The sequence below is a fragment of the Cebus imitator genome, unplaced genomic scaffold (assembly GCF_001604975.1).
Source record: "Cebus imitator isolate Cc_AM_T3 unplaced genomic scaffold, Cebus_imitator-1.0 Scaffold14, whole genome shotgun sequence".
In the NCBI taxonomy this organism is placed as follows: domain Eukaryota; kingdom Metazoa; phylum Chordata; class Mammalia; order Primates; family Cebidae; genus Cebus; species Cebus imitator.
The window spans coordinates 6,593,623-6,599,921 of record NW_016107329.1 but is presented as its reverse complement, the minus strand read 5'-3'; positions in this window follow the sequence as shown (position 1 = coordinate 6,599,921).

The window sequence follows — 6,299 nt, the reverse complement described above, 5'->3', positions numbered from 1 at the left end:
ATGCCCATCGACGATAGACTGGACAGGGAAAATGTGGCACATATACACCATGGAATATTATGCAGCCATCAAAAACGATGAGTTTGTGTCCTTTGTAGGGAAATGGATGAACCTGGAAACCATCATTCTTAGGAAACTGACAGAAGAGCAGAAGATCAAACACCGCATGTTCTCATTCCTAGGCAGGTGTTGAACAATGAGAACACATGGACACAGGGAGGGGAGCACTACACACTGGGATCAGTTGGGGGGAAATAGGGGAGGGACGGTGAGGGGTGGGGAGCGATAGCAAGGGGAGAGATGCCAGATGTAGGTGATGGGGAGGAAGGCAGCAAATCACACTGCCACGTGTATACCTATGCAACAATCTTGCATGTTCTTCACATGTACCCCAAAACCTAAAATGCAATAAAATAAATAAATGGGAAAAAAAGAAAAAGCCTTGTTGCTCAAATAATAGTAAGTGTTTTATGTTAATGTTGACATGCTTTCTGTTATGGGATTAGATAAATAAATGAAACAAAATTCTTTAATTCTTGAGAATCTTGATGAGTTGGAATTTAGTTACTCAGTTTGAATTAATGGTAAAATGACCAAAAGCTCTTGATGCTCTTAATGAAGATGACTACCATTTCTTAGATTTTTCTACTTGCTGATTAAGGAATAGATAGACATCTGGCAGCCACTGTTAGATTTAAGGTGTACCCTTGTAAGATATAAAAGGAATTAATTCAGTAATTAATATGAGTCTTCAAATTCTTACAATTTCTTAGTATTTAAGGACAAAAATATCATTCAGCACTAGGAATTCCTGAAATTCATGCTTCACATAATTTGAGGGAGTAAGGTATATTCTTTTTTTATGACTCTAACTGGCTTCTACAATTATTGGAGCAACAATTTTGGGGTTTCTAAAACTAAAGTACCAAAAGAAAAGGGGAATCTTTTTACTGATTTTTTTCCATTTCATTCTGTTAATTATTTCCTTTCTGCTGGAAAGTTCGTATTGTTAAGAGCTGTAGAGGATGCTGTGAGTTGTGTAATTTAGTCTTAAGTGACAACAAGCCATCTATAGTGTGTCTGCCCTTGGGGTAGACTATCATTTTTCAACAGATTGGGAACCTCAAGGGTATACAAAGATGTTTCCATCTAAAGTTAGTAATGATTGTAATATCTTTGGCTTTTTATATAATTTGATAAATAACTAATGTTTCCTTTAAAACTGAATAATTTGAAAGACTCTGAGTAGAAATTAAGTAAGCACGTGTAATAGTTGAGGCTGACAAGTGGCGAATGACTCATTTACTGAATCACATCATCACTCAGCTGAACATCCTGTGCTGACATAGAGTTTATGGACATTATTCAGTTTTGAATTATTTTTATTTCTAATCATATATGTCATAATTTGTCTCATAATCTGTCTTTAATAAAAGAAGGAAAAATAAGGAATATTAATATACAACAAGTTAATGAAGAACATGTACATGTTACAAATACATATCAAGATAATTGTCTCCAGATTAATAAATTGTATTCACCTGATCAAAATTCCCATATATCATATCAAATTTTTGCTAGCAGTTCCAAAAACAACATTACACAAAGAAGAAACTATATTGGCAATCGTATCCAGTTTGCCTTTTATTTGTTAGTGTTAGAACACTATTCATAACCTTAATGTATTTATGTGTAGAGTTGTGTTTGCAAAAAACTCCAAACATTCTCTTTCTCTAGCCACTTAGAGAAAAACCGTGACCATTTTCAAAAATCTAGTCTGCTTGACTTTTTGGAAGTCTAATTTGCAAAAACTAAAAATCAGGAAATTAAAGTATTTTAATATATTCCTGGTGCTGAAACATATAATTTTTAGCAAATATTTAAATATGCAATAGGATATAGTATGCTATTTTTAAATTTCTGCCAACAAATCATGGCTACTTTCATAATTTATTTAAAGAAAACTTAACTGAGTTTACTTATGAAAGAAACAAAAATCAAACTAAGGAATATTGTTCCAGCTACTATTATTACACAGCAAGTTGATCCAAAACTTAGTGGTATAAAAAGCCATTTTAATTATGGTCAGGTGTTCAGTCTTTTCACAGCAGAAGTGTCTTACATGCTTCAGCCATGTCTAGGGACTTAGCTGGGTGTAACCTTTTTCTCACCTTTTGCTGGCTTTGAAGACGTAACAGAACATGGATCTCACAGCCTCAAAGAACTGAATTCAAACAACAATCATGAGAGCAGGGATGTGATAGTGCCCTAGTTAATCCTTCAGAAGAGAAACAACAGTAGAAAACTAATGTAGATTTTTAGTCCCAGAAGTTGGTGCTGCTTAACAAATACCTAAAAAGTGACTTGGGAAATGGGTAATTGGTAGAGTCAGAAGGAAATTTGAGGTTTATAATACAAAACATCTAAGTTACTGAACAGAATGTTATTAGAAGTCTGGATTTTAAGGTCACTGCCAGTGAAGTCTCAAAAGGAAGCAAGAAACATATTATTGGAAAGTGGAGTAAGAGGGATCATTGTCATATAGTGGTAAAATCCTTGACAAATTTTCTCCTGTAATTATGTAAAAATCAGAACTTGTAGGTGACAAACTCAGTTATAGAGTCAAAGAGATTTTCAAGCAAGGTGCTGACAAAGTCGCCTGTTTTCTTGTTGCTTATAAAATACAGTAAGATTTAAACAAATCTGTTTTTGTCTTTTAAACAAAAATGAACCACAAGTTGATGATTTTGAGAATTCTCAGCATCTCCAGAAAGCCAAAACTGCTGAGATTAAGAAATTGCTTCCAAAAATATGGTATGCAGAAAATTACAAAGGTATGATTGTGCAAACTTTGCTCTAACCTCAGATATACCTAAAGATCACATTATTCAATTTCATAAAATCCTTTCAAGAGGTCCTCTTAGATCTTCACAATTAACCTATGGGGCCCATAGGAAGGTTAAGTATGTTGTCCCTAAGCCATCTAACGTGGTTTGGCTGTGTCCCCACCCAAATCTAATCTTGCATTGTAGTTCCCATAATCCCCACATGTTGTGGGAGGGACCCAGTGGAAGATAATTTAATCATGGGGGCAGTTACCCTCGTGCTGTTTTCATGATAGTGAGTGAGTTCTTATGAAATCTGATGGTTTTATAAGGGGATTTTCCCCCCTTTTGCTTGGCACTTCTCCTTCCTGCTGCCATGTAAAGAAGGACATGTTTTCTTCCCCTCCCACCATGATTGTAAGTTTCCTGAAACCTCCCCAGTTCTGTGGAACTGTGAATCAATTGAACCTCTTTTTAAAATAAATACCCAGTTTGGGGTATGTCTTTATTAGCAGCATTAGAACAGACTAATACACCATCTAAGCAAAAAAGATGAAGTAGAGGAAGACTTATCTTGCAATGATCTGTTGTGTAGCTGTTGTTTAGTGGAATAAAATCATTATTAACTCAACAATAAGTCAATATTGTTGAGAAAATTATTTTAGCATAAACACTACAAGCTTAGATTACAGGGAACAGAGAGTATATAATAAAAGGAGGCTGAGGGACCATTAAAATTCTACTGGCAGGAAGCAGTCTCAGAAAACTACTCAGCTGCAAACATTTGCTTTCTTTCATGAAAAAGAAGAAAGACTCAGAGGGCAGAACCATGAGTCCAGAAAGTGGAACCAAGAGCCCCAAATAATTATGCCTCAACTTTAAAACCTATTGAAGAACTCTGAACATTTGTTTGGCTCGATCTCAGAATGGCTTTGGCAAGAGACTTCTTTTACCTTGTATTTCACCCCCACATCTGGAGGGAAATTGCTATTGCTGTTATCTCATGTCTGTCCCACAATTGCACATGTAGATAGGGAAATTCTCTACATTTTTGCAAGTCCGTAGCTAGAGAGCTGTATTTAGTTTATACCTGGAACCTCATCTACACCTGAACCTGGATTGGACAATGAGTTTTGTACTTTGCTGTTATGATAATGGTATAAAACTCTTGGGAATCTTGGGAGAGTGTGTATCATTGGGAGTCAGAGGACAGACTGAGGTAGACAGATTTTAAGGTGGTTTCCCACAATCCCTGATTTCTGATGTTCACATTCTGGTAGAATCTCTTTCATTTGGCTGTAGAAAGGACCTGTGACTTTCTTGTTGTCAATAGAATATGAAAAATAGGATGGAATGTCACTCTTATGATTAATTACAATTAAATAAGTCTCAATCTCACTAGCAGATTTATCAGTTTTCCCTGTCCCCTGTGTTTTCTTATTTTTACAGAAGCAAGTTGGACCCTATAGCTGCAAGGAACAGAAGACTGCCAACAATCATGATAACAGAAAAGCAGATGCTTTCCCACTTGAGCTTGCAGATGAGAAGACAGCAATTGGTAAATGATACAGTCTCCTCATGCTGTCTTCTTTCTGAAACCTTTCAATGGTTAAGCAAGGCAGTGTTTGTCAATGTGCTCAGCAGTGTTTAGCGCTTAACAGACACTGAAGAAATGCTTCATTTTATTCCTTCATCGTTTGTTCTGATACCAGAAGAAATATAAATTTATTATAATTTATTTGTAATCTGACCTCACAATAATTTTTCATTTTTATCTCTCTCTGTTTAGCCAACTCTGGCCATACTGACTTACTATGCTTTACCCTTTCAAATTCCATTGATACGGTTTGGCTTTGTATCCCCACCTTATCTTATCTTGTAGCTCCCATAATTCCCATATGAATGATGGGGGCAGGTCTTTCCCATGCTGTTCTTGTGATAGTGAGGAAGTCTCATGGACCGGATGGTTTTAAACATGGGAGTTTCTCTGCACAAGCTCTCTCTCTTTGCCTGCCGCCATCCAGGTAAGACATGACTTGCTCCTCCTTGCCTTCTGCCATCATGTGAGGCCTCCCTAGCCATGTGGAACTGTAGCTGCAAGGAACAAAAGCCTGCCAACAATCTTGTGGCATGTGAAACTGTAAGTCCATTAAACCTTCTTTTGTAAATGGCCGTCTTGGATATGTCTTTATCAGTGTGAGAACAGATTAATACATCCATGAATATCCTGTTTTCTTTATCTAAAATGCCCTCTCTGAGCACCTGCCATGGCATTCCTCAAATTTCCAAATTCTATTCATCTCTGAAGTCATGGATCATATGCTGTTTTTATGCACAAAACTACCCTAATACCCTAGCCATTAAAATTTCCTTTTTCTTATCACCTGGGAATTTATAATTTTTGTGCTGCTTATAATTTTTTGCCTCATCATCTATTTACCTAATATTGTTTTCGGTTTAGATCTTTGAAGCTATGAATAATTCTGTGTGAATGAATATTTCAGGCTTCAGTGCCTCTTATATTTATTGAATGTTTTATAAATATATTTGGAATACACCTACACAGTCTTGCCTCACCCCATTTCTTTTTGAAACTTTTCTTCTTTTGTTATCCATAGTATCACTGTTGTTTCTTAAAGATTAAAACTGACACATATGAAATTAATAATGTCCACCACTAAAAACCTCTCTGCTTGAAAAAGAAAGCACGTGTATCTCTGTGATAAAAAGCACAGACCATGGAAATTACAAACCTGGATTTGAAATATGATTACTCTACTAAGTCAAGTTACACAACTTCCCATGCCTTAGTTTCCTCTTCTATAAAGTAGTATAATAATGGTATCTGTTTTATAGAGTTGTTTTGAGGACTAAATGTATGCACATGTGTGTGTATTAGAATGATGTTTAGAATGTTGTACTGTACAATTAATTTTTGCACATGATGATGTGAGAAGGAAAAATAATAGATGCAGAGGTGCTGTAATATATAGTAATAAAAGGAGATGCATTAGAGAAAAAATGGATTTGTTCTTTCTTGACCTGCTATGCTTAATCCTTTCAAAATCTAAAAATATCCTGTACACTTTATTGAAATGCCTTCTTTGAGTATGTGCCCTGGCAGTCCTCAAACTTCTAAATTCTATTAATCTCTAAAGTCACAGATCATATGCCATTTTTGGTTCTTTCTTCTAGACAGTGGCTCACAACTTGAGATGATCTTTGCCCACTCCAGGTGGCAACATCTGGATACTTTTTGATTGTCAAGCGTGGGTGGTGGTACTAGCATCTAGTGAGCAGAAACCAAGAATGCTATTAAATATTCTACAATGAACAGAACAACCCCCACAGAAAGTAATTATCCAGGGTAAAATGTCAATAGTACTAAGGTGGAGAAAACTTATCTCAGAATCTTCTGCAATGCAGGAGAAAAGACATTATAATACTTGTTTGTAATCCTTTTAGACCATGCAT